This window comes from Micrasema longulum, unplaced genomic scaffold (genome assembly GCF_059751315.1).
Source record: "Micrasema longulum isolate JH-2025_06_02 unplaced genomic scaffold, ASM5975131v1 h1tg000548l, whole genome shotgun sequence".
In the NCBI taxonomy this organism is placed as follows: domain Eukaryota; kingdom Metazoa; phylum Arthropoda; class Insecta; order Trichoptera; family Brachycentridae; genus Micrasema; species Micrasema longulum.
The window spans coordinates 1,358,323-1,385,252 of NW_028277744.1; the positions used below are offsets into that span (position 1 = coordinate 1,358,323).

The following is a 26,930-nucleotide window of genomic DNA, read 5'->3' on the forward strand; positions in this document are numbered from 1 at the left end:
TTTTATATGCTGATGCTAAATGTTATGCTATTTTGGTTAACATGCTAATTATATATTTAAAAAAATAGCATTAATTTTAATCACTAGTCTACGCTCAAACGCATTTAACACCCGACCATACATATTTACGGTTGTGCGTTTTGTGGTCACTAAAGACCGCATATTCGCGATCGTAAACTTAGTTTAATATTATTTATATTATAAAGACTAAGTTCACAAATTTAAAAAATATATATATTTAAATTAATTTGTAACTCCGGTCATTTGTTTATTTACATAAGTATAAAATTGTGAAACACAAAACAAAACAATAGTTAAGTGTTGTTTATTTTAAATGTGTAAAAAAGTGCAAGAAACAGGTGAGTGAAATTATAAAAATATTTTGATTTCCCGTAATTTAATTTACAAACTATTTGGGTTATTTGAGATCTTGTGGAGTAAATTAATTTTATAGCTGTTTTTGAATGATAACTAAATGAAAATACAATTTATTGTATATTTAAATTGTCATTTTCTTTTCTTTTTTAATCTGAAATTGTTGTTTCAATAAAACTTTTATGTCACATGGACGTGTACATTTAAGCAAGCATTACCATCATCTGAGTTTTTATTTATCTTCAAAGTAAATCCAAGGATATTCGGAAGCTTTAAAAGTCAATTTTATAATCTATCAAAATTCTTCTAGTCCTTACGCCATTTTCAACCAATTTATATTCATCCTTTTATTTTCTATGTATTTACGTTCATAATTTATTCATGATATCTGGTAAAGATTCGAATGAACAAGTTCTATGATGAGAGGAATTAATTATTGTTTGGTATTTACATAATAAGTTTGAGATCAATATTCAGATACCGCTCTGTGTTATCTTAAACATGACAATTGCATATGTGGACTACAGAACATAATTCGATGTGAAAATCAGTTGATATTCAACGAATTATAAAATATCAAACTAAAAGACACAACATTTTTTGACTTTTTTAAACAATAAACTAATAAGCTACTTTGGGTTAGAGAACACTGTGCGTAATATAATATTACTTCCTTTAGTGAAAAACCTGGAATTCTGAAGTTTGAACTTGGCTCTACTTCCCATTTTTCTAACATAGTTACACATTTATGACACAGAAAATACCTTTAAAATTTTAATATTTGGAAAAATCATAAAAATGCTTATACCAAAATATGTTTTAATTTATTTTAATTTAAAGGGATATGTACAAACTTGGCACCTTTGTTTTTTTATGAAATCAGTTTTTATGTAATCCATTGCCAATTCATATTTTTATTTTGGAATCTCATCAATAAACCATGTTTGAATCATTTAAGTGTTACATTGACGTACAGGTAATTAATAATTAATGACACATTTATCAAGAGATAAAAAATAATTTCAAAGTTTCAGAACAATATATTCTCCAATAACAATTTTTCAAGTTTTGCAGCATCTTAACATAAAAAATATTGTAATATCATTATCATACTAAAAGCTTTTAATATAATCATAAATTATTTACATAAGTTTTAGTATAGATACATACACATTTGTAATTGTAATATTATTTTAAAGTTTAGTACTTCTGGAATAAAATACGGGGGCAATTTCTTAGCTTCAAACTACGTAATTTTGTTTGATTCAGGGGTTTCTTACCGATTAGGCCAATTAAATAAACTGTTTTATTCACATCGATAGAAATAATATAAAAAAACTGTATGGTGTTTGAGAAATCAAACCAGTAACATCTTTCAATAAAAAATACTACAAATTTAATGAATTTTATAGGTATTATATTTATATTATATTTAGGTCAATTTAGGAAAAAATTAACCTACTATTTATTTTTCATGTTATTATAATTTGAACTTCAACGATTTTGTTTATTTATTAATATTAAGTAAAAGTATTTTTTTATCACTTGGTACATAAATACTTATTTAAGTTTATTTTTATTTAAAAAATTAAACATGTTTCATACTAATTACAGATATAAAACATTCAATAATAAATTTTACAGCGTTTCTACCTCTATGCCCAATTTTTAGAAGTATTGTTTTTAAAAAACAGTTTATAATAAACTATCATTAATACTTTTTTAGTACAAGATTTTATAAATATAGTATGGACGTTAAGATAAAGTGGATTTCGTGTATTTTTGCAGTTTAGCTTTAAATTCTCTAATATTTTTATTCCATTTTAGTTCAGTGTGTCTTTTTAGCAATCCGTTCTAACGAATATGGTTTATAATTCAGTAAGTAATTTGCTTTTTAAAATGTAAAATTATTTTCCCTGTGAAAGGATATTGTTTTTATTGCACTTTTGTTGCATCTATGCACGTTTGAATAAAACATCTGTTTATTGATCAACATTTTTGAAAAAAAGAGAATTTTGTCCTTTAAAAATATGTAATAAAATATTACCCATGTTTTTTATTAGTAGGAATTATGTGCCAGTAATTCCGTAACTACGCTTGTGTATTTGTGAGGGCGTGTTTATGTGTGTGCTTCTGTTGGTGTCTTTTTTTATGCGTGCTTCGCAAGTTATAAAACCAATGCGGGTCGCGTTATCGTGGTAATGTTACGGATTCCAAAACAGAATTCTGAGGCTCGTTTCCCGTTCCACACTCAAAATGCTACCCATATTTAAACGGACTGATTTCGGACCCAGCTAAAAATGGCAGAATGTTTATTACAATTTATGTTTCTGAATTTATTTATATTTTTGGTAGGTAGGTATTATTCTTTAACTCTTGTGTGGCTGTGATGTCACACTAGTCGACATAGGACACAAGACTTGATATATCTCTCTTATTTTTTAAAATGATGAATTCGTATTTTTTGTAATCTTCAAATGGACATTTTCACACCGGATTTGGAAAGTGAATTTTGTACAACTATGCTGGATGTTAATACAAAAAAATATTTATCCTCGCTACGCGAAAAAAGAGTGTCCGCTAATTCAGCAACACATATGTATAAGAAAGAGCACGAAGATAGAACTCATCACAATGAAGACAGAAACGCTGTTCTATGGCAGGTGTTAGTGTGAAAGAGACCAAAACAAAACTAAGTAAAGTGTAAAATAGATTCAGATTTCAGCCGGTTGTTAACAGTGATGGGAAACGCACGCGCGTAATCTGAGCGGCGTATTTATTATTATTAATTTATTTTACTATAACAGGGCTAAATTAAATGTTTATTTGCACAAATAATGGAAAAGGGATTATTAAACAGTGTGTCTCCATGTTTTTTTTTTTCTTCAATTTTTGAACTTTAAATTATTCCGTCTTTTACTAGTGGTAACACGATGTTACATCACCGCGCGCAAAGGGATTATTTATCACAGTCTTTTAAGAGTTAATAATATGCATGCTTCCACTTTTCATTATTTTGTATCCCAACTCAACACAGGGTTCATGGCCTCGCCAGAGTTAGGGATACGTATTTTTTTTTAAATGTGTATCTTTGTATGAATAAATAAAAAATATCATATCGAGAAACGTATTTAGGAAATTCATCATAACGCGATTATAACTCGCTATACTTTATTCCCATGTAAATAAAAAAATGGTTTGCGAATTAATAAAATAAATATATAACTTTTATATTGTTTCAAATTTACATAAAGTAGGTACTTGCATATTAAGGTAGGTAGGTCTGTTCTAATCAAATAATTAAACTTAAGCCAAGTTTAGTACTCAGCCAATTGAAGATAGTTCAATTTTTAGTACATCCAAAACATTGTAGTCACGTAATGGATTTTACCCCCGAAGGAAGTTTTTAAAGATTTTAGAATGAAAATAGTCCGAAAACTTGAGTTAATCAGAAGAACGTCTGCGTTCTTTTTTTAAATATTTTCTTTAAAAAAGACATCCTGTAAAAGCCTAGACATCAATACATATTTTTCTGTATTTTTCTTTTCATAGATAATCACTGGGAAACACAAATTTCGTAAACTTAGATTTGACACTTGTTTTTGACTTACTTCCAGTGACTGAATTTAAACGTGACCCCAGTTTTTCTCAATTACGTCAACTTTAAAGACTAAATGTGCCCTCACTTCGTCCTAATAGTCATACAAATTTGTGTATACATACAATGGAAATATAAAAAAAAACAAATAATATACATTTTAACTAATAATTTTATCCATATAAAGTTTGTTAACAGGAAATAAAAAGCTAAGCAGATGTTTTCAATAACAAATAAAATGGGTAAACCAGTTACTTCGTCAAATAAATTAACTTTGCTGGTCATGTTTAAGTAAGTTTTTAATGTAATTCCAATTCGCCGTATTATTTCAAAAGATTAAAATAATATAGATTTTCGAATATGGGCAGAATGGTGAATGTTACAAAATGTGGCCACTTAAACCAGCCGTAAGCCTTTTAGATGCCTAGACTTATATATTCCCTTCTCTAAAATGTTCTGCTAGTTAAATCCAGTCATTGTCTAAAAAAATTTGGACAAACCAAAAATATTATTGAGCAAAAAAGTGAGAGTAAATTTTGCGTTTTCTTTCAAAACATTGCCTTCATACTACTACTACTACTACCATCACGCCATTTCCTAGTAGAGGTAGGCAGAGAAAATGGACCGCCACACACGTCTATCCTGGCATACATTTCTAGCTTCTTCCTCATCCATCTTGTCATACATGCCCTTCGGTTCTGTCTGCTTTTGACATGCCCAGACTTAAGATTGTGGTCTATCTGATCATGCCACGTCTTCCTTGGTCGTTCTCGTCTCACGATACTGTTCATTTTCTCCATGTATACTTGTTTCACCATTCTTTCGTCGTCCATTTTTTCTACATGACCATCATCTAACGGTTAATCCAATTATCGAGATTTATGCGTAACCAGACAACGGATAATTAAAGTTTTACTGCATTAAAAAAAAAAAATTTGCTCTCATACAAAATATCTGATTAGACATACCACAGCGTACTTCTGGGGGTGCGATATTACAACAGAGATGGAGAACGAGAATGAAATATAGAAGTCCAAAGTAAAAAAATCACATTAAGATAAGCTATAAATATACTTTGTGCGATATGAGAAAACGAGCTACAAAAAAACTAATTCTACAGAAATTGTGTGAGGATTGTTCTCCGGTGAATTGTTATTCTGCTTTTAAAATCTAAATCCGGTTCTGAGCAAGGATGCGTATTTGTATTCTTATTGTTCGTAATGTTGTCATAATGAACAATTAAGTAATTATACGCTGGAAGATGGCACGATTCCTCTAAGTACCATCTCACGCGAGTTTGTACCTTCCTGGTCTCCTCTTACCTTAGGGCTGCCAAATTAGGGTCTTTTTAATTTTATTTTTTTAACTAGCAAAAAAGTACGATGCTAACGGTATTTATCTTTTTTTTCGTGCGGCATTGGATATCAAATATGGTTTCTAAAAGGTTAAAAATATGCATATTTTGAATTGCTCGAAAACAAAACGTTATGCGCCCTGTTGGCGTCAAACTTGTACGCAATGTTTATTCGAAGCCCAGTCGGCGGTTGTAACGCGTGACGTCAAAATGACGTCATGCCAACTGAAAGTCGTTTTGAATGTGCTCATTTTTAAACATTAATGAAATCTCGTTTTGAATACATTGAGTTTTATATCATTAGAATCGTAAAATTCGGTTCTAATTATGCATAATATTTTTGACGTTGTTCCCGACTTGTGAAAATACCCCACTGTCAAACCACTGACGGGGACACCTCCCTCAAAAAATAACGCTTTACTGACATTCATAGCTTTATGATAAAAATTGTGCAATCTTTTAACAAAATTCAGTGATAAATAATTAAATATATTTTCAATACAGCCCACTTTAAAAATAAAAAAAACCCATTGTGTAACGTTTAACCACTTAGCTCCTCCCCTTCATAACTCTCCCCCCACACATTCTGCGACATATCGCTAAATATTATTCACTTAATTTTAGTGCATGTTAGAACATGGTGGTGTTTGCATCCCATTTAACTCTGCATGTTATGTTTTTTTTCCGTAAATGCCATGTTTACTACAGTGACGATAAAAGTGAAAGTGTATTTTAGTATTTGCGTGTTGGTGTAGTGAGTGTCCTGACAAAGATACGGGTATGTCTCGAAACCGATAGGTGTTAAATGTCGGTAAGTGGTTAAATACTTATATTTACTGACATTAATTTAAATGTTTGACCACAAAGTTAAGGCTGTAGTAGTAAAACGCACACAAAATGAAGAAATCATACGATATTGCCATTTTAAAACGAATGTTTTTTTTAAAAAAAAAAAACATAAATTGAATAAAAACAATAATTTTTAAAGGTATTTCTATTAAAAAATATATTTAAAAGTTTTATGTAACTAAAATATTATTACTTTTAGACCGGCAGATTACGCCATTTCAAATTTAGACTAAACTTAGGTATCTGGGTTCTCATATAAAGACTAAGTATTTTACTAAAAATTTGTGCAATAATTTAAAGACAACAAACTGAACATGAAAATGGCGGAAGCAAAATCTTATTTTTTTTGTTTTTGAAGAGAAATACAAGCATTTTAAATCACATACAATTTTGTGACATTTTCCTTTATTTCTACGTAAAATATATGCCTTCGGTAATACTTTTATAGAATCGTTTTTTTTTTTAAAGAAGATAATTCTGTTTGTAATATTACATTTCTAACAATATCTTATTGACGTTTTTATTGTCTTCATACCTGCCCTTACCGGTACCGAAATGATTTGATGATTTCCTCAATTTGCGTGCGTTTTTTAATACTTTGAACATAAATAATACAATTTATTGAAATAAAAAATAATAATAGGAAGACAGGAAAAATAATACACTGATAATCGGTATTCCAAGGGCAAAACGTTCTATTGGCAATATTGTTTTTTTTTTTTTTGTGGTATAAATAAAATAATATAGATTAATAGAATATTTATTACCTGAACATTTTATTTCATTCATTCTTCTCTCCCTTCACTCTTCCCTGTCTTCGGTGACTTCATTATCATCGCTCTAATTTGCCTAATCATATTTTTCCGATGTTTTTGTTTTTTTTATCAGGTCTTTTTCCCCTTTTATAATAATCCTTATTTTTGTGTATGTAAATACATTTTAGTCTATTTTATTACATCTAAAATGTTTTTAATTTCTATTTTCTTTTCTTAAAAAAAAGTAGTTTCTTATATTTAACTCAATTTTATTTCTTTAACTCAATCTTTATTCTTATCTTTCACTAAACTTAATCTTTATTATTACTTAAGTTAATTTTACACACTTATTTTATTTAATTTATGAAAGATGGTGGAGGTCTATAATTGAGAATATATATAAAGAATGTAAGTAATGCTTACTTAAAAAATGTATGTATTTTGTGTATTCTTGTTGAACTTCCAAATAAATAATAAAAATAAAAAATATATAATAATATAATTCAATGCATGATATTTTATAATTTTAAACACACGCTTTACAGTGTGTCATAGAAAGCGAGTTGCGCTCATCTGTCCACTAAGTTTTAATTAATGAAAACACACGTTCAATGTGCGTGCGCGTATCAATATTAGATATTACGTATTATCGGTAAATAACTTTTTCGTATCATGACTGAATTTTAAATCGATTTTGACAAATTACTCTCGGACGGGGACACTGAAACATTTACCTCAAAACCGGGACATGTACCGGTGTACCGAAATGTACAGCAGCCCTATCTTACCTGTAAATGTGCTCGGTACTGCCCGAGTGCCCAGTATCCGTAATCAGAAGTGATGCCATAATTATTAGCATTAGCAATGTGAATTTATAATAGCGATTAAAATTATATGCTATTTTAATTTTTTTATTACATCAATCAATTAGAAAAGACTGAAATAAATTATTTCTTAGACTGTATGCAGACTGATAAAAAGTAAGGAAATCATACAATTTTGTCAATTTAAAAAGCCGTTCATTCAAAATCACGTAATTTAAGAAATAAAATTTACTCACATTACACCTCAAAAGAGTTGACTCAAAAGGTTTTTTCTAATAAATGTAAACATGTTTCATACAAAATTAAAAAATATAGATTACACAAACATCACTCTGTCAGATTTAAAATTTACACTAAAAATGTATTATGTAACTTAGTAGACATTATAATAATAAATATGTACATCTCCCCTCCCCTCCTTATCCTCTCTTCTAGCATTTTTGTCCTTATCCCGCCCAATTTACAGTAACTTAATGCTCTTAAAATAAATATTAAAAAACCTTTGATTATTGAGTACATGAAAATAACATTTTACATGTATAAATTGTATGTATTTATTTGATATGTAATATATTTTCTTTACTAAATTTGTATACTATGTGGAAATCTGTTATTAGTTCTGAGTTTATACACTATATCTGTTTGTTTACTAAAAATATGTACATAGAGCTGTTGATTTCCCAAATAAAATAAAAAATAAAATTTATATAAAACAAGAAATAATCTCAATTCTAAACAAATAATTCAATTAGATAAATCTCACCCGCATGAATAAAAGTTTCAGCTCTTTAACTTCACAAATATTAACAGATGAAAGAGTTGAAGGAATATAGATGTTCAAATATAGGCAGAATGGTGAATGTTACACAGTGTGTAAAGTGGCCACTTAAACCAGCCATTGACAGGTCATAAGCCCTGTAGATGCCTAGACTTCTATATTACCTTTTCTTAAATGTTCTTCATCTCTGTTGTAATATGTTAAAATAAACATAAAGTAAGACTACCATTTCGTAGGAAAACAAATACACAGAACTCGTTGATGCACCGAGCTGTACAGTTATATTATAAGGAAATACCATTAGAAATAAGAGAGCAAAAAATCCATTAAAAAAACATTTGTTTAGCAGATAAGTTTTAAAAAGTAATCTTATTCGTGTTAGCTTTATAGAAGTTTTCTTCTTAAGTGTACATATACCTATTGTTTAGAAATGTTAATAATTAGTATATGTTTTAATAATAATTAGATATAAGTTAATATTAGGACATTCATTTATTATGTTTGTACTATTTAAAGACAAAAAAAAGATAGAAACAATAATTTTCAAAGGTATTTCTGATGAAAAATATACTTTTTCCTAAAGGAAACGCGGTCTCACTTTTCTTCATCCAAACGTGTTCCCATATTTTCTCCCTGGATCATGGCACTAGCGCAATGACATGGCATGACGAGATACCACGCGAGACTTGTTACTCAATTAATGTAATTACAATTATTTATGTTTTTAATTTTTTTTTTTAATTATTTATTTATTGTAATCTACAGTCATATACAAAAATAAGGTTGTATTATAATAGGTACTTAAAACTAGACTTAAAATGATCTCAAACGTATAATTATCAATATACGAAATGTGACAAAAATAAATTTATATTACCCAATAATAGAATTTGGAAAACTATAAATAAAATGTTTGTACATATTTACCATTGTAAATTTAAAATAAAATAAAAAAAGAATATTGTATTTACTCGTCACTAAAGGAATAACCCGCTAAGCCTCTATTTAGAGGCTTGTCAGCAGGTGGGATAGAGAGGATATGGAAGGAGGTAATGAAAAGAACACCGCATCACCCAGACCAATTGAGAATAAAATCTTTCTTGGATTTTTTACTCGCAACTGGCAGGAATCGAACCCGCGACGCCAGTTTCACAGTTGGCCGTCTTACCAACTGCGCCACGGCGCATGTCTCAAAATGAATAAATAAGTAAAGAAATATGTATAAAAAGGTTCGAATTCGGCATGGTTAACATGACATATTTATTTGTCTATTCATTATTACAAGACTTTCCAAATAAACAAACCAGCCGCGTGATATTCAACGGAGAATAGCCTATTTCACACATATCGTCTTAAAGTAAACGGCACGGTAAAATTATGGTGGATTCACATTTATTAGATTCGTTAGTAGCTATTTCAATTTGGCAATATTTAAAGTTTTTTTTTATAAAACTCCATAGTTTCCTTTGTTTGTTTATACTTGCTTTGTTATAAATTTTTCCGAAATTCAAATATAAATACCTAAATTCCCCATTACCTATTAAAACACCTAGCCTTGCCCTTAACTATTGGTTTTCCCCGCAATTATGATTGATGTACATGCTATAGTTCATAAGATTATTTTCTGTATAACTTATAATTTATAAACAAATACGTTTATTTCTATTTTTAGATATTTTTAACTTTTTAATCTTTTTTTTTTTCTATTGAATATGTTCTGTAACTTGAATTATAAAAATAAAACTTTTATTTTATTGGTTGGTTGGAAGAAATTGCCATTTGGCAATAAGCCCGCCAATGTACAAATAACATTATGTACAAAAAGTTAAATAAAATAAAATATAAAAAAATAACCATATAAGGACATTCGATCCATCTAATCTTCACATTCGTTTGAAAATGCCCTAACAAGGCGAAACAATTGTCACGAAATTTTTGTTTTTATTTTTGTAAAAATAAAATAAAGTGTTCAGTAGACTCAAATCAGTGTTTGATTTCTTCTATTATAAGTTTAAATATGGAGTTCTACAAAATAAACCCCAAATCAATCGATATTTTTTTTATTGTTTAACGACAGAACTAATTAATTACCTAACTAATATCTCCCTAATACCACGTGAGCGAATGCACGGGTAAAAATCTAGCATATATAAATTCGTTAATTTTGTATTATATCCATCCCTTTTTCAACTATCCCAACTCTACACAGAACTTTGGTCACATGGATTTGGGACTTTTGTCTCAAAAAATGTAAAATAAGCTGTAAGAAAATAAATAAGTAAATTAATAACATTTAGATTGGGCTTTAGTTAACATTAACACATTACAACAGAGATGAAGAACATTTTAGAGAAGGGAATATAGAAGTCTTGGCATCCACATGGCTTATGATCTGTCGTAACTTCCACTTAAAAAGAATGCGTTCCTCTATTTTTGGTGGCGTCCTTCAACTCCCAACTAAAGAAATGTCTCAATCGGATATAAAAAGTATTTAAATGCTCTTCTTGATGCTTGGCAATCGCGATAGGAATCTTCCCCCTCACGGAGGGTTACAGATACATCTCACACGGAACAATAAAGGTTTCAGCTCTTTCACTTTACAAACGTCAACAGATGAAAGAATCAAAGGAATACAGATGTTAAAATATAGGCAGAATGGTGAATGTTACACGGTGTGTATATTGGTAACATAAACCAGCCAATGACAGGCTATAAACCCTGTGGATGCCTACACTTCTTTATTCCCTTGTCTAAAATTTAGTTAACAAATTATAATCCTGCACCAAGCACAAGAGGATGCGTCTTTTTTGGTACTGTATTTCGTTTTGTTCTTTCTTTTAAGATTTTTTGCCTATATTATATGTATTATTCATGTTATAAATTGTCTACGAGTATGTTTGTAAAACATATAAAATAAATAGGAAACGAAAATAAAAAAATGATTTTCTGTGTTATTTGAAGGCGATTAGTCCAATTAGCCCACAGTACGCTGATCGAGCAAACTAAACCTAGAGAGATAAATCATTTGTTGATTTTTATTCGTGCTACACGTTGGAGCAAAAATTCCATAAATTTGCCTTTTTTCCTGGAAATCACGAATCACTGATCACCGCGCACATGCGCACAATATACGCCGATGGTTATGTAAATATGGGATGGAGCATGAGAGAAAAAACACCATAACGAGTAGACCATCACTAATCAGGGATCCTGGCATGTCACATATTTAGACGATCATCAGTCGAACGTTTTCGTATTTCTCATTCAATGACGAATATGATGCGTATTAGACAAAGTACATTTATTTATTTTAAGTCTTCAAGAATAAAAATATTTGTACTTTGGCGGACTTATTGCTAAAAGAAATGTCTTTTAGCTAACCAAAAAAAGCCCGTCAAAAAAAAAATATTAGGTAATTCAACAAAGATACATACTAGAAAACATACAATTTAAAAGTATTCGTTGATACAATTTTACATGCATATATATCTTCAATTATAGAATTACACAAAATAGATTTATATATCAAGATACAATATATATTTATTGTTTTTTTATACTGGATACAATGCAATAAAAAATAAGTTGTACGTGTGTACTTATTGAATAAGATATATTCCTAAGAGATTATTCGCAAAAGCTGAGAGAGTATCATGAAAAATGAAAATTTTATTGTTTCGGCAGTAAATATTATATTCCCGACACATGCGGGTCGTAGGTGTGTGGTATGTAGCATTACTTGAAAACAAAGGCAGTTTAAACATTTGCCGATGTCAAAGTGTTCTCAATTCCGCATTTATTTGTATTTTATTTAGGAGGTTAGTATCTACTTTATAGTTTAATATTTAATACAGATATTGTTTATCGAAAACAATGCAGCGTTTTATCTGTATAATATTTATATTATAGTAAAAATTAAAATCTTATTTAAAAAATAAATATATACGTAAATACATTTAATGATGTTAAATAACAGCTGTTCTTTAAGTGGGAAGGTAAAGCTTGCTTGCACATATAAACTAAAAAAATGGAAATACTTATATTAAAAACGTTAAATGATTAGGAATGTGGGACCAGGAAATGAGTTTGGAAGGAGACAGTAAGAGGATCCGGAAAGAATGAAAATCAAATAAAAATAAATGGAGGTTATAAGCCATAGACTAAGTAACAATTCAATTAGATGAATCTCACCCGCATAAATAAAGGTTTCAGCTCTTTAACTTCACAAACATCAACAGATGAAGGAATTGAAGATATAAAGATGTTCAAATATGGGCAGAATGGTGAATGTTACACAGTGTGTAAAGTGGCCACTTAAACCAGCCATTTACAGGTCAGAAGCCCTGTAGATGCCTACACTTCCATATTACCTTCTCTTCAATGTTCTTCGTCTCTGTTGTAATATGTTAATATAAACAACTCTCCGGGGAGTTGAATCCAGTCTTTTTCTACAAAAATTTAAAAAAAAACTCAAAATATTTATTCTAATTATACTTTTTATATACATTACTACTGATAGGAATGAATGTATTAATATCAATGTGACTTAGCATCTTTACTCATTTATTGATTGTTGGATTTCCTGATCTTGATATGTCAAGGTACTAATTAAGTTGTTTTAAATTATTTTTTTAATAAAAGCAAATCACCTAAATATGTTGAATTTGCTAAAGTTTTTTGTTTTAAGTTCCGAATAGCTAGGAATTTCCTGTGTTTAGACATGATCCATTTAAGATATGAGATATAATTAAAACAGAATATTACGTCAGAGAGAAAAAATCTATTAACAGGAATCTATAAGATACATTTTATCCATCTGCTTTAGCATTTTATATGCATTGCAACTTGCAACTGGCGGACGTCATTATGTCAGGGTCTAACTTGTAAAAAAAACTTGGGGCTGAAAAAAAGACAGTTCTACTTTGAGGTACCTAAGGCTTGTTGCACTTCGTTTTATAATATTTTAAAGGGTTCTATCCTTTTTTGAAAACCAGAAATTAGTTAGAAACGCCCAGCTGTCTGACAGTTAGCAAAGCAGTTGACTCGAATCTGAGGGGTAGATGGGTGGTAGTTTTAGCATTATTTTTAGAACGAGTAGCATTCATATTTCTTTACTTTGTGATTTGCCAATTTTACTCGCTGAAATTTGTGTTTTTTTAAAAATGCGTATAGGCATAGTGAATTTTACAATTTTTTTGCGAACGTAATATGAGGTGAAATGAATTAACTGAAATTTAAATGTGAAGCAAACTCATTGCTTATATCTGTAATCAGTATAATCCAAATACCTTTTTTTCTAGTTTTTTATTTAAAAAAACAGCCATGTTTATTAAAACCATTAAAACGGTTCAGTAAAAAAACAAATCAAAAAGGTCACAGAGTTAAAACTTTGAATACAAAAGCTTAACTATTTTGTCAGTCGGTTCACTTTATGGGCTTATGGACTCCGCTCATACATACCGTGGATGCGGCGCATCCCTTGACTGTTTGAAAATAAGAATGCGTAGTTTATTACTAAAGATTAAAATTAAAAATATTAAAAGAAAATCTTTAAATTTTCCTAAAATTATCTTATTCCGTATTTCCTGTTAAGGTACTGAATATCAAATTACCTTGGCCTTGGCAGTATTCGTCAGATACGCTGGAATCTGGATACTGCTCTTCATTTTAAGTCCAGTCCTATTGCAAGTGATCGAATTTCCGCGCACGCGCATTAGGGTTCAAAGCGTAGTCATATTGTTCTTCACAAGACTCATTGAGATAAGAGCATCCAACTCTTGTAATGCAAAGAAAAAACGACTCTATTAAGATAAAACATAAAGATTTAAATAGCGTATTTTTTTAAATTTGGCCAAAATTGAATAACATCTCGAGTTTTAGGTATTTAAAGAAAATTTTAATAGCATCATTTCCTTAATATAATACCTCAAGCGCACTTTATAAAAGTGATAATGTACTATATTGATTTTAATTAGATATTTACATATAGGTACCTACTCGTATGTACTATCACGCCTACTAAAAGTAAAGACATGATTCTTTTTTGTCAACATCCTTACTGACAATATTCACCGCACGCGCCTGATGGGCTCATATATTTATGTATTTTATATAAATTTGTCTGTAATTTCGCCAACGCAAAGATTTATCGTATGTCGAATGATCTGTATCCTTTTTTAAATCTAATGAAATGTTTTTAATATTGAATCACTCGTATCGGAATTCGAAATCATTTAAATTGAATTTTTATCGATACTTTATAATTTTATCCGTAGAATTGTAAACAATTGGCTTTATGATCTATTAACGCATTTATTATTTTTTATAACGTTTCTGTATTAAGGTGTATGATTCCCCGATAACAAAAAATTACACCAACCCGTTAAAATTAGTTTTAGTTTTAAATTTTAGTTCTGGGGGCTATAATTTGGCACTATACAAGCGAGAAACGTAATCCATCGCGAGTTATACTACCTAGATCTGTATTTCAAACCTGATCTCTGGAAAAACCCTTGAAAATATTTTACATAGGACTATTAACCTCTCAGGTAAATTTTACACACAGAAATGCTCAAATAAATATATAATCAATTTGATTATGGTAAATACAGCACATAAATACATTACGTAAATTTTAAAGGTTTTTTTTTGTGTATATGATTTATTTTTAAATCGATAAAAAATTAAATTAATTACCTCGATTTTTTTGTGAGTCCAATAAATGGTATTTACACGCAGAATTAACGCATGATTTTCAAATTACCTGTTAGTTAGCTCGAGACTACGTTTAATTATTTAAGTTTTCCATACAATTTTTATATCTGACGCTGTCGAATGTCTAAAAGTTAAACAAGGAAGATTTTTTCAGAGGGAAACGAAATATTGATTGCAATAATAATTGTTCACGTATGGTGAAATAAAAACATGAAACCTGCCGAATATCAATCACTTTTGCTATTAGGTTTTATTGTTGGTTGTTTGAAGGCCACATTATAAAAAAACCAATGACGGTAGATTGATTTTTTTCATATAAGATACAGGTAATATTAATCGTTATGGACTAATGACATAAGAATCTTTCGTAAGTTGAAGCGTTGATTTTTTACTCTACATCAAAGTTATATAAGTTTTATTATTATGAGCTTTGTTTGCCCGTAACGTAAAACTATTTGCATATTATGTTTTTTAGTTCCTTTAGGATTTCATCGAAAGTGAGGCCTAAAAAATGACTCGTATTTTATCAAAAAATATTCATGTCTGTGTCCACGCAGATGAACAATATAGTTCATTCTGTGTCTGAAAACGCACCAGTAGGATGGACTTGTGTTTTTGACTCGATGACTGCTCTTCTCAGGTAAAAATCCCGAGCAAGGAAATCAAGATGGGATGCAGTGGTTGGCGCATTCGGTTACTGCGCTTGGGGTACCGGGTTCGACGCCAGGGGACAGGGTCAACGTGAAATATTTGTTTTAAGGTTGATTTAATACAGCAGAATATCACTGTCCCTGGACGAAAGTACTGTCTGAAGCGTAATACTGATTGCTGTATCGCCATAAGTGGACGATGATATGAATAATTAATTTTCTTTATCCATGTCCACTCATCAGGTGATGCATACGAGTATATGGTATCCACAAAATCTCTGTCAGTGGCCATTCTTTCTTCGCGTAGCAAGGATAAATATTTTTTTGTATTGACATCCAGCATAGTTTTCCAAATCCGGTGTGAAAATGTCCATTTAAAGATTACACAAAATACGAATTAATCATTTATAAAATTAAGAGAGATATATCAAATCTTGTGTCCTATGTCGACTGGTGTGACATCACAGCCACACAAGAGTTAAACTGCAAAAGTACTATTATTTTTGCTGTTTTTTGTATCAGAAAATTTTAACTACCTTAACATATGAACATTTTTAGGACGACTGAATTTTCACCGAAAAAGAGGTTTGGTTTTTAATACTCAGAGATTAACGATAGTCTCCCATTTTTTGTCTTAATTTATTGGTTAATAGACGTGATGCTTTATTTATAATTTTATGATTTGATGCACATACAGTAAAAACTAACAAAAAATAGCGTGGAAAGACGTGGGTTGTAAAGGGTTATGGTTGTAAGACTTGCATATTATTTTTGCTATCAAGGACATCTAGTATTGCCATCAAGGCTGTTTGATTCATTATAAACATCGCCTAGTTTTGTATTCTTAAATATCGTAACACAAGCTAATATATTATTATTCGATATTCTTAGACAAATTGATTTTTAATTAATCTTGTGCAAGAATAACAGACCTCGTTTTCATCATTACCCTCAAACAAATAAAAAACTATGTAATATACGAATATAAACAAAACATTAAAATTAACAAATTACAACAGGGATGGAGAACATTCTAAAGAAGGGAACATGGAAGTCTAGGCATTTACAGGGTTTAGAACCTTTGGCTGGTTTAAGTGGCCACTTTACACACCGTGTAACATTCACGATTTTGCCTATGTTTTTTTCTATTCTTCCATCTGTTGATTTAAGTGAAGTTAAACAGCTAAAACCTTTATTGTTGTGAAGAGGTTCATCTGACTTATTTCACATACTAGGCAACGCCTGATAACAATTTTCCAATTTTGAAGCTTCTTCTTGGACCAGTTGGCTTTATTACAATATTTGAGTTTGTCCAAATGTTTGTAGACAAAAGACTAGATTTCACCCCCTCGGGAGTCATTAAGATTGACAAATTACAATAGGGATGGAGAACATTCTAAAGTCCAGTAAATCCAGTCTTTTGTCTACAAATATTTGGACAAACTCAAATATTGTAATATTTACGTATATTTTTGTTGAAACATTAACAATAATTACAGGTTACGTTTATGAAAATGTGAGATTTTCAATAGGAAAAATTAAATATTCATAGGCAATTGCTTCAATTATTTATATTTGAAGTCAAATGTGATGATATTTAAAATCTAATTGCTAAAAATATGAAAAAACTATTAGCTCACGCTTGCAGCGTGAGCGAGGAGGACCACTAATGAAATTCGAATAGCTACTGGCGTACTGTATTGAAGTACTGGCAACTATGTGTGAGACAATTGTATATTCGGCACTTTTATATTTCATACACCGTGACATGCGACACATCGGCAAACTTCCTAATGTTGTTGAATTATCTCCGATTTCTTATAAAATGCTTTTTCTGTGCTAAATAAGTATTTATTACATATTTTAAAAGATTTAACCATTAAAAGTGTATAACGGAAGAATAACGAATATAAGAACCAAGTTGTTATTATATTTATAGAGATATAAAAGTTATAAGTTGCAATGTGTACTAGCTACACATTATCGGAAAGGGAGGGTTAACAGAGCATCAGTACCTATGACATTTGCATATTTATTACCAACATCGCACAGAGAAGTATTACCAGTCAAAAAGTGCGCGGGATTATTTATTTATTATTTATTTATGGCACAATATGTTTTAAAAATAAATAAATAAATTGTTTTATATTCACTCTCTTAACTAAACGCAAATATAACGTAATTTAAAGAGTTAATTATGTACTTGGGTTCCATAATTCAAGTAAACAAAAAATAGGTAATTTTTAAGTTTAATTTTGGTATTTATTTCAAAAGCACAATTAATTATAATAATTTGTATGAGCATACAAGATACCTAACTAAAATAATTATTAGAAATTTGACTTAAAACCAATTTAAAAAAAAACAGAATCTGTTGAATTTTCAGTTTCAGAATCTTCTTCTCCACTATCTTCATCTGCTGATTCGGGCAAGAGTAAATTTATCTTGCTAAATACTCCTATGTGCATCGTTTGAATTCTGTTAAAAATATATATTGATAGTCCCGTCAGAGAAAAGGGCAGAATATGTAGACAAAAGTTTGGAAATACTCAAAATAAAGTAAATATCAAACTGAGACATTAAGATTTATCTTTCTTTGTTATTTTTTTCTATTATAGTAACAGAAGCATGTTTTTGGGAGAGTTTAATGAACCCCAGAATGAATGCTCTCAATAGATAAAAGATTTATCTCTGCATCACTATCTCTCATTCAAATAAAATTTTAGAGCTGTTAGTGTACTTAAATATATAGCCAATTATTGACTAACAGTACGAGTAGTAAGGACTTATCGATGGTTCGCGTCATAATAATTATTCGAAAGAGTATTAAAAAAATTAATTGTTAATTTTATTCCTCCCATCTTTCTTTTCTAATCTTGCCATGTGATTTATTGAACAGTTAACTGTTAAAATTCATAAAAAATTAAATGATAAGAATTTTTTATGATTTATAATTTTATTAATACACGTTAATCTACAAAATTATTTCGTTAACGTTTAGTATCTACTGAAAATTTGTATTATACAATTATAATTATAATTAATAATACAATAAAATTTGTTCGTTTATTTATTCAAACACTTTATATATAACACATGTAGGTTTGTAGGTACAGGTTTTGTATAACATATTTATTTATTTCTGATTACATTTGTATACATATTCACTAACATATCATAGCTTTTTAGGCTGTGCTCGTATTAAGTCATAATAATTAACAGCAACAAAATATAATATAAATTAAAATAATTAATTTTACGAGTACAACATAAAATTTTAAAAAGAAAGAAAAACAACCCTTTACAAGAAAAAACTTTAATTACTTTGATAAAAACAATTTCATACTATCCAATATGAAATCGGGTTGTGGTCCCGTGGCTAGTGTCTCGGACCCACGGCTCAAAGGTTCACGGTTCGAATCCCACTCTACCCCAACTTGATTCCCATTTTCTAATAGTGAGTTATTTACAACTCGTTGAAAATGGCCACTTAAAATGAAATATTTGGGTAAATGTAAGGTAAATGTAAAGGTAAGAACGCAAATATTTCTTTTTATAATTAAAAAAAAATTAAAAATAACAATTAAATTTAAAAAAATAAAATTACAAAAAACACACACACTTACAATTTATTTTATTTCATTTATGTTATTTTTTCACAATATATTCTTTTAACATTTATTGAGACACAAGTCCCAACTCCATGAAACTAATGTTAAGTTGGGTCGAATATACATATAGAAATTTTACAGTCAATATCACCATATTTACTACATATTACAAAAACTTAATTAAAAAGCAATCCAATTTAAAGAATTAACATTTTAAAAATTAAATAAAAATAAAATAATAGAACAGCAATCATTTCTATAATGTAACAAACATAAACCAGTAAACCAACTATTAATATCATTAAAATAAATAGAACACATAGTACTAAAATACAATGGTAATAATAATTTACATATTGAATTAAAAATATTTATTTATTTATTCATATTTTACTCTTACAAACTATAAACAATAATTAAAATAATGTGCCCTTACCCGTGCCGAGGACACTTAACAATATACTTTTTTGAAATGTTTTTACATTTGAGAATAAACAAAGTAGACTAACTTAATAAATAGAGATAATTGACAAAATATTCAGACTGTTTGAAAAATTGGGTAAAAATATACATCTATATTATTTATATTACAAAAAGAAAGAAGGAAAGAAAAGGAATCAATTCATTAGTTACGTAAACCTTGACTAAGAAGCTTGTTTGCTTTAAACCGGTCGGTGGAAAAAAAATAGTGTTTAAAAACAATGTTGTTCTATTTATTTTCTTTATGATTCATATTTTAGTTATTTGTGCATGTTGTGTTCACATATAATGATGAACAATATCTTAATAATCATAAGTAAAAATTGTAATTATCCCACCAATGTCGTATGTATTGTTTATTGTTTGTGAACTACAATAAATAAAATAAAACCGCTGAACATCCTCATTGAAAAACTGCGAGATTTCTTAGTCAGTTCTGTTGAAATTTCAGACCGATTTTTGTTCAGCTTTCAGATCCTTACAATACGCCCATTACATCTCACAGAGGTACACTCTCGGATCTCGGATAAATGTAGCCTTATTCTGTAACTAAATCGTTTTGTAAATTGTTTCGTATCGTTTGAGAGGAAACGAGGGCGAAATTCGATTTTGATTGCGTTAGAGTGATAAATATATGACGAACGAACGAATTTACGAAACGCAATTGTGACAGAATAAGCCCCATGTTTTACTCACTCTACCTTTTATAAAAAGTTCTAGGGTCGATTGGGTCCATGACCGTCTTATACAATATGAAGCATCGTGATACTTGAACCACACATTCTTATATTTCAAGGTTAACAATATTTGGTTTATCCCGGGATGGGCTGAAAATACTTGTACCGGTAAAGCTTTTTTTACTCGAGGGATACGTTCTACCCAGTACAGTGTATAATAGGATAGGAACTTTAAAAAAGTGACGCTGGATAAAAAAACCTTGTGTAATAAACAATTCGGGATTTCTTGTTATTTATTGTTAGTGACCGACCGAAGTTTCGTTTGGGCCAGTTTCACTCAAAAATTGGCCGAAACTTCGGCTCAGCTGAAACTGCGATTGGAATGTGTCGGACTACGTTCGGTTGTACTCAAATGCATCTTATGGTTCGAGACTCGGCCGCGTGACCTGTGACATGTGACCTTTAGTTTGTTTATTCTTTCGGCCGGTGAGTGTTGTTAGTTGTCATGCTAAATTGATGCCTTTTATTTCATTGTATATTGTATTTAGTATTCGTAAGGAACTCCGGAGAAAAAAAAGTGGTTAAAAACAAAGTTGTTTTTTTAAATATTATTATAGGTTCCTTTATATTTATAAGTTTAATTTTATGTACAAGAGGTTTAAAAACTCAAAAACGTTATATCTCAATCTTTCGTCTTTTGACATTCATCCCTTATATATTGTATCCTTCTTATATAATATTATATTATACCTACCCCAAGAAAGTAAAAAAGCAATGTAGGGCATTCCAATAACGAACAATAATAATACTCCCACGCCTAATTAAATTAATGTGTAACAATTTATTTTTTTTGTTAAAGGAATATTAGCGTTCTTATAATTTACCCAAATATTTCAATTTTGGTGGCCATTTTCAACGAGTTGTAAATAACTCACTATTAGAAAATGCAAATCAAGTCGGGGTAGAGTGGGGTTCGAACCTCGGACCTCTGATCCGTTAGTCCGCAACACTAGCCACGGGACCACAACCTGATTCAGGATTCAGATTCATTTCAGAACGTGTCATTTCGAGACGGTATAAAACGAGGGTGCAATTTATTTATATTTCCCCCGGCTAGTCTGGGTCCAGGCGTATAAAGAATACAGTTGTGTTTGCGAAAAAGAACCTAAAACCTGGAGGTGTGTTTTCGACTCGACGGCTTCTCTCAGGGAAAAATATCGAAAACGAAAATTGAGTGAAGGTAAGTCCGCCACTTAGTGACGCACTTGTTTATCATTCTTGTTAGGTTCGGTTCCAGGCGACTTCTGACACATAAAATATCGTTTTTAATGTGCTTCTGCACTGCAGCATTTCATTATTCCCGGACTGGCACATGAAGCAAAATACTTATCACCATACTATGTAAAAAAAAATATCAGAATACGCAGGGATTGGAGTACAATGCAATGCCATTGCCAGCATTAGGTGCATCACAATTGAAATGACACTATCTGAATATTTTAGTTTTTCCTTTTCTTTCCTTCTTTCATTACTACTTTTATCTCCCCCCCCCCCCTTACCCTACTCTTCTTATAATATAGTGTAGATTTTTTAAAACTAAAATTAATGTCTACTATATTTCTTCTCTTTTGAAATTATTGTTTATTTTTTAGTAAAATTAAAATTGAAACGATTGTACGATGTATTTTTTTAATCAAACGGTTTGGGCAAGTGGGAAGAAATTGCCTTAAAGCAATATACCTATGCTTATAATTTATATTTTTTTCCTTCTTCATACTTGTCCTTATTTCCACTTTATATTTTTTGAAGTCTCGTTCTAATTTTTATATCGTTTAAACCTCGTTTAAACCGTTTTTTTTGTTGCTTTATTGATTACGTTAACTAATACCACTTTCAGACAAAGGGATTTTGAGTGTTATTCAATTAAAATCTACAACCTACTTCCACTATCTATTAAAACAATTAGTAACGAGAAAATGTTTGAAAAGGCTATAAAAAAATGGATAGTAAAGCTAGGTAGAAGTAAAATGGATTGTCTCATTCGCCCAAACCAATATTGAATCAACTGCTCCACAAGTGTATAGCTTATGTTAGATTTTTGTTATTTTCATTGTGCGTTTTTGTAATTAATATTATTATTATTATGGATAACTTATATAGCGCCGTTTTCGTATTAAAATACCATAAGGGCGCTTTACGTAGTGATTCTATTCTTAAATTAATTTAATTGAAGTTTTTAAATTTGTAATTTAATTAAAACAATTTATTTCGTTGTCACATGCTACGGATTTATTCAAATAATTTAGAGAACAAGTGGGTTTTAAGTTTTTTCCGAAATATCACTTCACTTTCACAGCCTCGCAGCTCTGCTGGGAGAGCATTCAATGCCATAGGGCCTGCGACCGCAAATGCGCGTTCACTAAATTTAGTGCGCTGTTTGCGTAGAGGTATAATAACTTTTCCTCTCGCCGTAGACGTAGCTGATCTAAGCGTGAGACGCCTGTCAGCTAGTTCATCTGGAATGCATAGTTCCCTTAGATATTCCGGAGCAGAGTTGTGCAGTGACTTATACATAAGCCAACGGAGTTTGTATTCGACCCTCTGTGGAAAACGTAGCCAGTGTAGTTCCCGAAGTAGTGAAGTGATATGACTGAACTTAGAGATTCCGAAAATAAGTATCGCTGCGGCATTCAATACAGATTGTAGGCGAGTCATTTTGTTCATCGGTAGACCTGCATGGATACCATTACAATAATCGACTCAAGACACTACAAACGCATTTATTAATTGACGGGCGGCATCAACCGGCAAATTTTTGCGTATGCATTTAATTTGTCTCAGCTGGTAGAAGCATGAACTAATCGTTCTACTAATTTGAGCGTCAAGAGATAGGTCAGAATTGAGTAAAACTCCCAGTAGTTTAACGGTGGGTAAAGCGGCACTCCCTGCATTGGGTAGAGAGTGAGGGATTATAAATAATATAGATGTATATTTATACCCAGTTTTTAAAACAGTCTAAATATTTTGTTTATTATCTCTATTTATTAAGTTAGTCTACTTTGTTGATGGTAGGGAAATAGATTATTGTTTTGAAAAAATGACAATTATAAAAAGCATCCGCCTCCATTGTTTAGGTGGGTTTGCTTTATTTACTGTGAGAGTCGAATATAAATATTTATTTATAAGTTTGCGTTTTTGTTTTTGATTGAATATTTTATCAATTAGGTTCTCATTATATCCATTATTATTACCAATCTGTTTTATTGTATTAAGTTCTTTTTTTAAATTAGTATCATCTAGTGGAATGTTAATTAACCTATGTATCATTGAATGGAATGCGGAATGTTCATGAGCAATTGGATGATTTGAAGAATTATGAATAATTGTGTCTGTATATATGTTGGTTTACGGTACATATCGAAATCATTTTTTTATTTTTTATTATTAAAAACAAGTCAAGAAAGTTTAGTTTTTTATCTTTTTCTATTTAAAGTAAATTTTATTTCTGTACGTAATGAATTTAAGAAATTAAGAAATGTCTGAAGTTCTCGATTCGACCCTGTAAATAAACAAAAAACAATCATTATTTTTTTTTAATGGACAAACTTAATTAAATTCTATGAATATTATGAAACAGGCTATTACAATTTTACCTAGCTAACATAAGGGACGAAGGAGAGGTTTAAAAAAAAAAAAAAAATGTCAATAGACTTTTAAACTAAGTCAATTTTTTTTTGTATCGTATTATCATCGCTATGATGCAAGTTTTATAATTTCGGAAATCCCTACACAAACTTCGAAATTACCTAAACGGCCCGCGACGTCACGAATTCAACTCTGAAGTTTTTCAGACATTTAACACTTAGTATCCCGGAGCCGTGTAAACACGTGATTATATAACCATACGTTGTGTCCCGGTCCCGTGTTTTCACGTGGTTTACCAGCTGTCTAAAAAAGTGCATTTTCATAATAATATTGTATTATTGACTTTTATTAGTACTTTTTCGTCGCTGGTAAACCACGTGAAAACACGGGACCGGAACACAACGCATGGTTGTTATAATCACGTGTTAACACGGCTCCGGGATACAAAGCACTAAACAAGGAGTGAGGCCCTGTATACAGGGTGTTCTTTAAACCCTGTCACATCCGAAACCACGATGATCAGTATGGGCAAGAAGACATATTAGCATATAAAAAAGTATTTAAAACGAACAATTTTTTTTAAGAGAAAATATTTAAAAAAACAAATGGTTGGTTCTTCTGCAGGGGTGAAGTGAGGGGGGCGCCGCCGCGCGGTTGACTGTATATTAGACTCCGCCCTCCCCCTTCCCCGTTTCTCCCATGCAGAAGTAAGCAGCCATTTGTTTCGTAATATTTTATTTTTGTAAATTTTATTCGTTCTAAAAATTTATTTTAATGTGCAATATGTCTTCTTGATCATACTGATCATCGTGGTTTTGGATGTGACAGGGTTTCAAGAACACCCTGTATGTGCGAACATTGCAATGCAAAATGTAGCTCCCCATAAAGGCCATTGTTGGCAAAACTATCATACAAAAATGACTTATTTAATTGTTTCAAATAATTATTTTTGTACGATAGAAGTTTGAATTGATTTAATTCAGTATTTTCATAATTATGACACATTTAAGAAACCCGAAATTTCACAAAAATGTGCCGGGCACAGGGTAAATTCACCCGCTAAATCTCGTCGATAAAAGAGCCGAAAATCTATCACAACACAACAACAAAACCTGTGACGTTTCAAAGTAGCTCTAGTTCAGCTTCACCGTACAATAGAATGCTCTAATTTTTACCGCGTGTAAGAAAACATTTTTACGTCAAATTTCCCGTAGCACTGAGCTTCCTCATTTGCCGCGATTCAATAACGAGACCACCACCCAGTACAGTACAATATCTACTAAATTATTTCGATTTATTAATTAATGTTTTTCCGTGGAAATGCAGTTTTAAGTGAAAAGGATATTTGAACATGTCTCTGAAAAAAATCATGTTCAGATGCGATATTTTTTATACTAGAATTGCCGTGTGTATATGTATTGTTTTACGGGTAAAATCATATAAAACATTTTTTTAAATAAAACTACGGATCTTAATTATTATCTCGCCACAAGGTCTTAGGAGTAACTTACGCGTCTTATCATTGATGCTAATATTGATTCAATTAAGAAATGTAAACTTTTTTTCCCCGATGCGGTATTTATAACTTGAACTACTTTCGAGCAATCAACTGCTCCGGGGTATTCTTGTAAGCAAATAAACCTGCACACATTTTTTTTTATCTCTGGCCGAATTTAATTTTTATACATAAAACCGTACTAACAACCAACGCGTGTTTTCCGAAGGTGACAGATTCACACTGGTCATTCAATCTACAATTTGTTATATTATTTTACATTGAATTTGAAGGATCAATTGATCATATCTATAACATACGCTGTATTCTACAGGAGAACAAAGAACTAAATAGTACCTTGGCTATGTGCTTCGTATATTACAAAAAAGCGTTTGCTAATCCGCATAGACCTATACTCAGGAAAATACTAAAAGCATATGGGATGCCTATAAAACTGATCGAACTTATTAAGGCCCTTCACTTAAATAGCGAATGCTGAATCAGAATTAACAATGTTGTCACAGATTGGTTTGATGTCACCACCGGAGTTCGCCAAGGTTGCGTCTTTGCACCGCTCTTTTTTATAATCCTTATGGACTTCATCCTTAGAAAGTCAATTCCACTAGATCTAAGAATATTTATCTTCTCCTCTTACAAACTCTGCGACCTAAATTATGCCGATGATGCAATTATAATTGACGATTCAGTCGGGGGTCTTCGGGTCACTGTTGATAAGCTAAATAGGTGCTGTGTAATACTTCATTTCTTGATGCTCAAAATCCCTTTAATCTGTCAAATCAAGTTATCGAAAGGGTCGAGAGTTTCAAATACCTGGAGTATATGTTACAGAAAATGGTAACTTAAAAAAAAAACTGGGATTGCATTTAGAAATAGCACGCGCCACATTCAACAGTATGAAGGCTATCTAGAGATCGGATATTTACTATTATATTTATTAAATGTCCTCGGCACGGGTAACCCCAGTGAGGTCACATTATTTTTAGTATTAATCATAGTTTATAATGGAAAAAAAATATGAATAAATAAATATAAATTATGAGTTTTGGGAATAGGTGTCTCAGAAAAATCTTGCGAGGGCGGTGGTTTGACTTTGCGTCATCAAGC

The 26,930-nt window shown here is 30.6% G+C and overlaps 1 protein-coding gene across 1 annotated transcript in view; it reads left to right on the plus strand.

The window, feature by feature from the left end:
- Positions 1-222: 222 nt before the first annotated feature.
- Positions 223-26,930, plus strand: part of shd (cytochrome P450 family 24 subfamily A member shade) — a 105,636-nt gene continuing 78,928 nt past the window's right edge. Inside the window, exon 1 of the mRNA XM_088227943.1 lies at positions 223-359. The gene's annotated coding sequence lies outside the window, so the exon portion shown is untranslated. The remainder of the gene's footprint in view (positions 360-26,930) is intronic.